Source organism: Vigna unguiculata, chromosome 8 (genome assembly GCF_037176805.1).
Source record: "Vigna unguiculata cultivar grain cowpea cultivar isolate G323 ecotype 2 chromosome 8, ASM3717680v1, whole genome shotgun sequence".
Classification (NCBI taxonomy): domain Eukaryota; kingdom Viridiplantae; phylum Streptophyta; class Magnoliopsida; order Fabales; family Fabaceae; genus Vigna; species Vigna unguiculata.
Window position 1 is genome coordinate 22057276 of NC_140799.1, and position 12461 is coordinate 22069736.

A 12461-nucleotide genomic window follows, 5' to 3' on the forward strand; every position below is an offset into this window, starting at 1 on the left:
GTACATAAGTTTATTAAGTTACATGCTGAAGAAAGTTTTTCTTAAGAACATGAAAAGCTAATAATCTTCATAATCAGGAGAAGATTCTTCATTTAGGTTATCGTCCTCTTCATTATTTTGTTGCTGAGTATGGGGTGGAGGGATTTCAGAGTTTTGTTGAGTAGGGTTTGGCTGTTGTGGCTGTGGCTGTGGCTGCTGAAGACGAGCCTGAGCATTAGGAGGGAGATATTGCAGGACTAGTGATTGAAAGGATCGAAACTCAGACCTCAATTGCTTATTTTCCTCTAGACTGCATGAAAGTTGTTGCCTAATATTAGTGAGGTCCTCAGTATTAGAAGAGGAAGAAACTGGTAGTTGGTTCAGGCTTTCATTTGGACCTATATATTTTGAAACAAGTTGACCAACCCCATAAAGTCTTCCTTTCTTTTTCCCTCCTACTGTCTCAATCCAACACGTAGTCCTGATATTCTCATCCTGTGTAAGATCAACAGAGGACTGCTTTGGTGTTCCATCAACACATGAGGAAACCTCAGATCTAACTTGAGAAAGCCTAGTCTGAAATTTTTCCTGTAAGTAAACAATGAACAATTATTATTCTGTGGTGGGATACATTTAAGAGTAAATAATATTGAATAGTAAAAGAGACTTACATTGGTCTTCCTAGACCTCTCATCCACATACTTGCCAGTACCCTTTTGGATATGTGTCTGCTGAAAGACTTCATCAAGAAACACATGGCATCTCAACTCACGTGCCTGCAACAAAATGTTATAGAGTTAGATTTGATTTTATTTCAAACTATAAAAATGTAGTTCAAATGTGTCAAATACAAACAGTTAATGTGTTTACCATACGAAGGGCATGCTCGTAAGTGGTAATGGATCCACCTATGTAGGGTCCCACCTATTTCAGAAGCCCTATTCTTTTTTGCTGCAATACATTTGCTCCAATAACTTGGAGAATTCCAATGTTCTAGCAGCCTTGTCCACACATCATTAGGAATTCATTATGGCCTTTCTCTAGCCATTTTAGCATCTCTAAACAGCTTAGATAGACGATGAGAAGCTCTGCTGTTGAAATTTCTCTTAATGGCAATTTCATGCTCTGGTGCCCACTGAACTCTCCTCTATAACACAATTTAAACATATAAAACATTATAAGTATATTAAACATGGAATAGTAGTTAACAACTTAATTTACCTATATAATAAGTTAGAACACGTTACCTTGAAACATTGCCAGAAAATGTCCTTATCTTTTTCAGGTATTGATCCCCATGATGGCCAAGGATTAAGAAATTGTTGCTTGATTGTCTTTGTGATAGCCTGTGAAACAACTCTAGATGGAACAAACCTACAATTCATGAAAAATTGTCAGAAGATGAAAGAGGTTACATAATATAAACAATGAGAATAATTGAATTTAAATATTACCCTCGACCGACAGGTTCAATCATCGGGCGGTCCTGCAGAGGAGGGTCAGGTTCTGCATCTAAATTAGAATCAACCATAGGTTGTGGGGCAACTATATCACCTGCAACTGGGGATGGTGCAAAATGATGACCAACGACAGAAGATGGGCCACCCATCGAGGCTGGGGATGGTACAGTATGAGGTGATGGGGATGCTCCAATGTTTGTAGAAGAGGTATGTAACCCAGTGTGTGGAGCTGAGGAAGATGAGGATGGTATATGGGAGGGTGGTACAGAAGGGGGCTTGGGAGCAACAACAAGGGTATGCAAACCTGTGGGTGGAGGTTGAGAAGAGGAGGACGACATATGAATCGTCGGGATAGATGTTGGGTTATGTAACCCTGTGGGTGGAGGTGGGGAAGATAAGGATGGAATATGTAAGCCCGGGGTAGGGGTGATGGGTTTGACTGGAATCCGAAGCACATAATTATTACGTCTCTTCCTTGTTTTTGCAATACCTTTCCCCTTGTCAACTAGGGGTGGTCGAGGTGGATCTCCCGATGACATGGCGTATGGAGTTTAGGATCTAAGTGTCAAACAAATTAAGATGGTGTATAATAACAAACAAATATACCAACTTAATAACTATTCATTAGATATATTACACAAGTTGAAGCACAACAACAAAAAATTCTAATGAAATGAAAAAAAAAAACATATTAAAAAGTTAAGTACTAAAACAAAAAAGACAAAGTTAGTCATTATCATCACTTTCACCCTCATCGTCGTCGTCCTCTTCCTCCACTTCTTCTTCTTCAGTTTCATCTTCTTCTTCTTCATCTAGATCCTCCTCCTCCTCCTCCTCTTCTTCTTCTTCTTCTTCTTCTTCTTCTTCTTCTTCTTCTTCTTCTGTTTCTTCTTCTTCTTCCTCTTCCTCCTATTCCAACTCTTCATCATGACCTTCTATGTGATGAAATCCCGATACATGTTCTACTTCAATTACTTCGTTGACATGTGACATTTCATCAACTTGGTAAGGGACATTGTCTTCGACCTCATTTGATTCAATGCGACCTCTCGGCTTTGTTTTAATTGCAACACACCAACCACGATTTTCTTTTCGAGATGGTGGATATTGTACATAATATACTTGTCTAACATTGTATGCTAAAATAAATGGATCAAATGGTTGGTACCTTGATGTCATGTGAATGTCCACAATGTTATATTTAGGATCCACTTCTTGTACCTTTTCTTGAGGGATCAAACCATTCACACAAAAAAGTACAACTTTCTTTAGTTTATTAGAAGTATTGTACTCTAGTTCATATATTCTATGAATGATCCCATAAAAATAATCTTCACCTCCTTCGATAAGGCCCTTCACATGAACACCACTATTTATAATCTTTTTCCCTTTGCTCCATGTGTTAGTATGGAACTTGTACCCATTCACGAAGTACGTGTGCCATTCTTTGACACATTTCATTGGCCAATTTGACAAATCCCTTAGGTCTTGGTTTCTAACACTTAATGACTCATTATAAACCTACAAATATAGAAAGATAGATGTAGAATTATGATACATTAAAATCCGTTTGTTGCATAATTAATGGTACAATACATACTTGATATTGGAACCATTCAGGAAACTCTGAATGAATACGAGCAGAAGCACTGCTCTCAGGTATTTGCAAGCACGTAAGGAATGAGCTGGTGAAAATAGATTGCAATGGTAAATTAATTATAGGCTTACATATAATTGACCACAAATTTGTTCACAAAGGAGGATATAACTTACTCAAGATATGGTTTGACTTCAGTGCAATTGATTAACACATGAACATGAGCATATTTGAACTCGGCATCAGTTAGCCAATGAATCAATTCTCTCCTTGCATGTCGACCTTGTTGCTGAAAAATAGACAACGTTGACACATCTCTTTGACATTCAACTTCATTCCTCCAATTGTGTGGTGACAACATAAAGTTGTTGAAGTAATGAGAACAAAAGTATGTTGTCTCACGGTGTAAATAAGATGCACAAATAGAACCTTCAACTCTTGCTTTATTTTTTATTGATCATTTTGAATCACCCATGAATCTATACAAATAAAAAAATACATCATGATGAAAAAAATTGGTGAAAAAATTAATTATAAATATGAATAGGGAGGTCCTTTAGTACCTTTCAAAAGGATACATCCATTTGTATTGCACTGGTCCACCCAACAATGCTTCATGGGGTAGATTGTAAGACCCGTGAAATTTAATTAATTAAATAAATAATTAATTAATAAATGTGGGTAGGAGAATTAATTATGATATTAATTATGAGGGGAATGACGTGGAAAAGTACCAGCTCATGTGGTGGAGAGTACTTTGATTGTGTGAGAGGACTTGGGTTCGAGTCCTATGAATGCCCTTTTGTGTTATTATTCGTTGTTATTTTTAAAATGTGATAATCATGTTGTGAAATAGTATGACAATTGAATTATGATTGTTAGCATGAAATATGAATTGGCGTGATGGTTTGATATTGATTTGGGGAATTGCATGATTGTGGGTTCAAGTCTTAGAGAACTTACATGAAACTTTATTTTTTGGTGTTTTGGATTGGATTTGGGTTGAATATGAAAGGGTTGGAAGGAAACCCTAGTGGTATGGCTGAGGGGTGGCTGGAAAATAGCCATAATGAGTTGGTAAATGACAATAAACACCACTTAATAAGTAATTTTTCGTTTTAAAGCATTTGGCTAGTTTTTAGGCACCCTTTAAAAGGAAAAAGTGAGGTAAAGGGGAGGGTTTTGGTCAGCTAGGAAACTATACCTAAAGAGAGAGCGAAAATCAGAGAGTGGGAGAGGTTCTAGTGTGATTTTCGGGACTGAATTGAGAGAAGGCTAAGGAGCCAATTGGTGAGGGGAGGATATTTACGCGTCAAGCTTTAAGCGGAGAACCATCAGGTTAGGGGAGCTGAACCCGCTTCTTTGCTTGTATTAATTTATCTTGTGTGAAAGCATGAATTATTGGATGTGTATTTTGGTAAATTGAATGAGTTTTCGGGTTTCTGGAAAATTTCCAGAAACCGCCTGGCGGGCTGCTCATAGCCGCCAGGCGACACATGTTATTTTACTGCATTTTCTGAGTTCCATAAGGAACCGCCTGGCGGTGAACCCCTGTACCGCCAGGCGCCACAAGCTTGAACCTAGTTTTTGGGTTGTGTGATGAACTGCCTGGCGGTCATGCACACCCGCCAGGCGACGCGAGTAGAATTGGCTCGGTTTTGAGGTTTTACGTGATCTGGAGTGATTCTGATCGGATGGAAGTCAAGAGTTAATGATTTAGAGATGATATAGAGTCTTAACCGATTGAAAACCAGTACAAATGATGGGTAAAATTGATGGAACAGTGCGGGTGAACCTTAGGGTTCATATTGGGTTGCTTCTTAGATGAAACTGGTTGTAATAGGTGTTAAACCCTGTGTGTTGATTTTGTGAGTGATTAAGGTGAATTGTGTGTCATATTTATCATGTGTCTAGATATTTTGATTGAGATAGATGAAGGGGGAATATCGGAAAGAAGTGTGGGAAGCATCGCGGGGACTGCGAGTTTAGGAATTCTGCCAGGAATAATCGTACCGCCTGGCGGCATAGGGCCTGCCGCTAGGCGCCATTGTAGCAGTAGTGTGTCTGCGTGCTCACTACTGTGGTGTTAGGTTTGGGGTGTTCTGATGTTCAGTGAGGGAAGGAAATGGAAATTTGAAATGGTTAAATGGGGAGTTGAAAACGTTAGTGTATAGTGGCCCAACTAAGGTAAGGGTATTTGCAATCCATCTATAAACTGAATATTGGGTGTATAAAGTAGTGAGAGAATGGTAATTAGAAATATGGAAAGCATGTTAGCTCATAAAATACTCCAATACTGTCAGGACCTTAATAAACTACATACATGATGGGTATTGGTTCAAAAGGACATGGATGACCCCCAACAATTGGGGAGTCTCTTGGCGGGGAATAATTTTTGTGGGGAGTGTGGCATAGGGGAATAATTGTGTATATTCATTCAATATATGATATTTGGCACTAAGTTAGGAGCGGAATTGGATTGAGAGTAGGTCTGTGAGTATGGTGCGAAGAATCCCTGACCCAAACCAGTATTGTACAAGTACTGTTATGGCGCCTGGCAGCAGAGCTGGGTCCGCCAGGCGACAGCGAGAAGACAGGGGGTTAATGGTGCAGGAGGCGCCTGGCGGACGGGGAGGTCCCGCCAGGCGATAGCGACACAAACAGTGGCGCTTGGAACAGCGTCCGCCTGGCGGTGTGGACAGTCCCGCCAGACGGTGGTTGCAAGTTTTATGGTTCTTGAGGCGCTTGGCGCCTGGCGGTACGTGTCCCCCGCCAGGCGGTCTGGAAGTTGTGGCACCTAGCGGTACGTGTCCCCCACTAGGCGATTTGGCTGTTGTATGTCCTAGTTGTTGGACTTTGTAGGGTGTTCTAAAAGGCTTTTGGTGGTGCTTCAAAGGTAAGATTGCTGGGTTCCTTGAGTTGAGCTCAGAACGTATCCCTTGAGTTGAGATCGGGATAGGGGTTAAGCACATACATTCCTCGTGTTGAGCTCGGAATGGCATCCCTCAAGTTGAGCTCGGGATGGCGGATGAACACGAGGAACCCTTGAGTTGAGATCGGGTTAGCGAGTGTTGCCGGTGTGAGTGTGCTGGTTGTGGCCAGTACGGATGGGTCCAGCTAGATTGCCCTCCTCAGTTGTTGACTGACGAGTTTGGTAGTCTTGGGACATTACAGACTATGTTCATAATTGGGAACTCCACCTAGCGTTGTGGTGTGTGATCCGTAGCATTGGTTCCCGCACGTGCTCTGTCGGTTGTGGCCGATAGGTTTGGCAGCAAATTACCTTAGGGTAATCACTAGAAGAGGTAGAACCCGAATAGTCTGGTGGTGGCCAGGCGATAGAGAATTGGTTAAGAGATGGTACTTTGATATTTTGGGGCTTATATCTGTTGATTGATTATATGATATCTATTATGATGTATGTTGTTTTCATAAGCTCACCCTATCTGCTTGTGTTTGGCGATGATCGTGTATGCGATACACGTGAGCAAAGGATGTTGATGCAGGTGGAGCCGGTGATGCTTAGTCGCGAGTGGGGGTTCTACTGGGGGAAACTTCTTATATTTACTTTATTTGCTTTTGGAAACTACTGTAAACCCTGATGGGTGAAACTATAACTTTGTTGTTTCGGTTTATGGAGTATATGTTTATAAACTTTATCCGATCTTTTAATAAAGTTTAAATTTCCCGCGTTTTTGGGAAATGAGGTTATTCATAAATGCGGTGACTTTATATATTTAATTGTTTTATTTATTTAAACCAGTAATATCCTGACAGGATGTTACAGAGATGAATAGGGAGATGTTCCATGGAATCAAATAATCCAGGAGGGAATATTCTCTTTAATTTGCAGAGAATAATTGGAATATTTTCCTCCATTCTTCTTAGAGATTCCTCTTTTAATGTTGCAGAGCACAAATCTTTGAAAAAGTGGCTAATTTCAGTAAGAGGATTTAAAACACGAATGGGCAAAACACTAAATGCAATAGGAAGTAATGACTCCATGAATACATGGCAATCATGAGTTTTCATTCTATGGATTCTTCCCTTTTCAACATCAGCATATCTAGCCAAGTTGGAACTATAACCATCTGGCATCTTAAGTTCCTTTATCCACCGACAAACTGATTTAGCTTCATCTGGAGTTAAAGTGTAATTCGCTTTAGGCTTTAATATTTTCCCATTATCTTGAACCTTTAACTCCAAGTCTTTTCGCTTGCAATACAATCATAAATCCCTTCTTGCCTTCTCATTGTCTTTTGTCTTTCCCGTCGCATTCATAATAGTATTGAATATGTTCTCAAAGAAATCTTTTTCTATGTGCATTACATCAAGATTATGCCTTAACAAATTATCTTTTCAATATGGAAGATCCCAAAAAATGCTTCTTTTTGTCCAATTATGCCACTCTCCATATCCATATATCCGTGTTACACCGTTTTCAGTGACTTTTGGAAAATGTTTGACTCTTCTCCAAACTTGTAATGGTGTCAACCTAGGAGGTGGCCCATCTATTTCAACTTACCTTTTCGAAAGGCTTTAATATTTCTCCTAAAGTGATGGTCATTTCATAAGAACCTACGATGTGAGTCAAACCAACAACTTTTGCGACCACAATTTAACGTTAATGACTTATTGTGCTCCATGCAATGCGGATAAGCTAATCTACTATGTTTGCCCCAACCAGATAACATCCCATAAGCAAGGAAGTCATTAATAGTCCACATCAAACATGCCCTCATCATAAATTTTGTTTCCTTGAAACATCATAGGTCAAGATACCAACCCACAACTTCTTCAAATCATCAATTAAAGGCTCCAAGTAAACATCAATAGAGGCCTTTGGATTGGATGGCCCTGGTATAAGACAACTCAAAAACATATAAGGTTTTGACATGCACATTTCAGGAGGAAGATTGTATGGAGTAATAATCACGGGCCAACAAGAATATAATGAAGATGAAGCCTAAATGTAAGGGTTAAATCCATCTGAACATAGACCAAGTCTCACATTGCGTGGATCATACGCAAAGGTAGGATCATCCAAGCTTCATCATCAGATGGGTGGCGTAAAATTCCTTGGCTTTGGTTTTCATGATGCCAAGTCATATGTGGCGCGGTTTGCATAGAAGCAAACATTCTTTGTAATCTTGGGATTATAGGCAAATAGAACATTGACTTAACTACAATTGGATTTTTGCGCCTTGATCCCTGATGAAGTGGACGATATCTTGGTTTGTGACAAAATTTACATTAAAGCAATGTTGCATCTTTTTTTTCCACTATCATTGTCATAAAAGAGCATACAACCACTCACACAACAATCAATCTTCTTAGCCTCCAATCCCAACTTTGATACTAACCTCTTAGTGTCATAATAACTCTTTGGCAAGCTCATATTTGGTGGTGTGAGATCTAACAAAAGTTTGGTCAAAGCCTCTAAGCATTGGTTGGGAATATTCCAATTAGACTCATAAGATAGAAGTCTAACACATACTGACAATTTAGAGTCTCTTGCCCCTTCAAATAAAGTTTGATTTGCCTCCGCCAACAAATTATAAAACCTTTGTGTGGATTCATTAGGACACTCTTCAAAGTTAGTGTCGTTGGGTTGTTGGTTTGATTGAAATTGACATAAAGCATTATTGACCATCTCTTCCATGTTACACAATTGCTCCATTTCAGCAGTATGTACACCCTCTTTAGGGACAAAATTATCACCTTCATTTAAATCAACAACTGGCATATCTTCACCGTGTAATGTCCAAATCCAGTAATTTGGTATGAACCCTTTTTTATAAAGGTGAACTTTTACAATCTCATCTGTCAAAATCCTTGTACAGTCACACTTAATGCAAGGGCATCTAATCCCACCTTCAAGTTCAAAATATCTAGACTGTATTGCTACTCGAACAAACTCTTCAACGCCTAAGACAAAAGACTCCTTCAATCCCCTTCTACCACTATAACAACGATCATACATCCATGCACAATTCAAAGGAGGTTCACCCATGTTCTATACCACAATAAATGGTTTAAATTAGATTCTAATGAGGAGAATTGAAATAAAGTGGAGACATATATGTCCCCATGTATTGCTTAAGATCATGACATTGTCGGGATATATCTCACTGATTAAGTAAGATTTCCAAATACTAACCAAACTACAATGTCCTAATTGGAATGCAAGTCCTATGACTATGCATCATGACATTGTAGGGATATATCTCACTGATTACGTAAGATATCCAAATACTAACCAAACTACAATGTCCTAATTGGAATGCAAGTTCTATGACTATGCAGACCATTTTAGCTAAAACTCTCTTTCTTCTTGTGTTTAGTAGTCTATTTTTAAGTTTTACAGTCAAATTTTGATTTCTTTGTTGTTTTGAGTAATTGACTTTATTTTAAGGAACATTTTACCATTTTAACATTATACCTCAAAAAATGTATTAGGCAACCTTTTAGGGAAATCCTTCCTTGTTACTGTGATTTACCTCCAGATCCACCCTCACCCTTTCCTCCCCTATCATAGTGCATAAATAAATATTAGTCTTCATGGAAATGAATATATCAAAACAAACATAACATCTACCCAAATAAACAAGCATAAGCAATGGTTGGTTGAATCCGTTATACAATTTGCAAATAAACTTCAGTTTATTTCAGTTTACAATCTGAAATGCAAATAAACAGTTCATCTCATTGCAATATCAAGGAAAACGAAAATTGAGGTGGAGACTAACTTGTATGGCTAGTTTATGAATCTCTAGTCTAGTTAAATACCTAACTTCATTATTTTTTCATTGAATTAGTGTGAGTAAATTGTGTGGCCTACTTTTATACAGAAAAAGTAAACTAAGGACAGAAAAACTAACAAAAACAAAGAAAGAATGTTGTAACTTGGCTGAAAAGTTGACTTTTTGCCTTTTTCCTCTAATTTGAAATCTATGATGAAAAACTGGTATAAACAGGACCAAGCACCTACTCAACAAAGTTAAAATGACTAAAGGATCCTAAGGAACAACTCAAAACTGAAATTCTACCTAAACTCAAAATTTCACTACCTAAAACCTCTAAAAACACCCTAAAAGTAGGCTAAAACTAAGTTTATGCTAAAGCATGGGTAGAACTACCACTAAAGTACCTAGACAAGATTAAAATAACCTAAGAAAACTTAATCCTAAGTCACAAACAATCTCCTAAATGATTTACCAAAAATGACTACCTAAAACCAAGACTAGTCTACAAAATTGACCCTTTTGTGTATGCATGTACTAAGCTAACCTATGGAAGTTTAATCTAACTATCCTAACATGTTTATGATGGCAAAATATGAATAAAAAACAGCTCACACTGCTAAAACTGACTACAACTCAAAATCTAGCTACCTAAGACCTAAAACTACCACAAAACTATGCTAAAACTCCAAAAATTTAGAAATTAAGTAAACTAATGCACATAAATCTTATAGAACTACTTGGACAACTTCCAATTATCAAAAGAAATTTTGAGAACAGATGAGAACTCAGAATTAACAAGCTAATTCGAATTTGCCTAGTAAAAACCCAAAAAATGAACTAGAAATGGTCAAAATAAGCTAAGATATCCCAAATCAACAAAGGAAATATTAAGCAATGGAACAAAAACCTTCTAATTGGTAAATGAATGATGAAAACTAATTTAAAAGACTGGAGTAACATGCTGCATGAAAATTGATGTGTGGAGACCCAAACTTTAACAATTCCACATAAAAAAATATGCATGAAACAAGCATTACAATAAAATTGGTATAAACATAACCAAACACCTACTCAACAAAGTTAAAATGACTAAAGGAGCCTAAGGAACAACTCAAAACTGAAATCCTACCTAAAACTCAAAATTTCACTACCTAAAACCTCTAAAAACACCCTAAAAGTAGGCTAAAACTAAGTTTATGCTAAAGCATGGGTAGAACTACCACTAAAGTACCTAGACAAGGTTAAAATGACTTAAGAAAACTAATCCTAAGTCACAAACTATCTCCTAAATGATTTACGAAAAATCACTACCTAAAATCAAGACTAGTCTACAAAATTGACCCTTTTGTGTATGCATGTACTAAGCTAACCTATGGAAGTTTAATATAACTATCTTAACATGTTTATAATGGCAAAATATGAATAGAAAACAGCTAAAACTGCTAAAACTGACTACAACTCAAAATCTAGCTACCTAAGACCTAAAACTACCATTAAACTATGCTAAAACTCCAAAAATTTAGAAATTAAGTAAACTAGTGCACATAACTCTTATAGAACTACTAGGACAACTTACAATTATCAAAAGAAAGGTTGAGAACAGGTGAGAACTCAGAATTAACAAGCTAATTCGAATTTTCCTAGTAAAAACCTAAAAAATGAACTAGAAATGGTCAAAATGAGCTAAGACATCCCAAATCAGCAAAGGAAATATGAAGCAATGGAACAAACACCTTCTAATTGGTATATGGATGATGAAAACTAATGTAAAAGTCTGGAATAACATGTTGCACGAAAATTGATGTGTGGATGATAGAAGACTATCCCTAGATTCCAAATAAGAAGAACTTGAAGATGAACCTTTACAATTCAAATGACCTATGACAAGGGCAAGGAGCAAGAGATTGGAAAATCACATCTATTCAAGACTCTTGGTACTACAAGCAACTGCAAGTGGAAATTCAAACGATATGAAGATCATGGCTTGGAGCACTCTTGAAGGATAATTATTAGGAAATTAATTTCTTTCTTTTAGAAAATAAGTTCTGTTTTTGGGCTTTCGACTTTCTTTTATAAATTAGTTTATGTTTTGGTTTGGGCCTTCTTGTAAGGTTCTTAGGTTTTCTTAAACTCATGTGCCTATATATAGAGGTACCAAAAACTATTGTAGACACTTTTAGTCATATATTGAATTTGATTTCATTAAAGAGAGGGTTCTCTTTGTTCTTGGTTTAGGCCTCTGGTTCTTATCAAAGATTAACATCTTTGTAGCGAATCTTTATTTGACTTATCAATATGCTAGATTGTGGCGTCCTCCATCTCTGTCTTATTCCGCGTTCTTCTCTGATTTATTCGTGTCGTGCCTCTTGAGGGTTCAAATTCAGAAACGATTATACTCTTTCCTGGATAGGATCGTATCATCTGGTATCTAGAGCAATGTTCTAGTTTGAATTTCCTCTTCTATGTTATTTTTTTGTCATATGAAACAAAAAAAAAAAATACAAATTTTAATGTCTGCTTGTTCTGTGTTTTGTTTTAAATTTTGTTTGTTTCCTTTGTAAGGAGTAAAACTCCTAAGGTTGTTTCCAATTTGGTTGAATTTTTTTCTTTTATTTGGCGTATTTTTTTTCTTTTTTGTTCTCTATTTAAATTGTGTATTTCTACATTTGATTTGTGGAA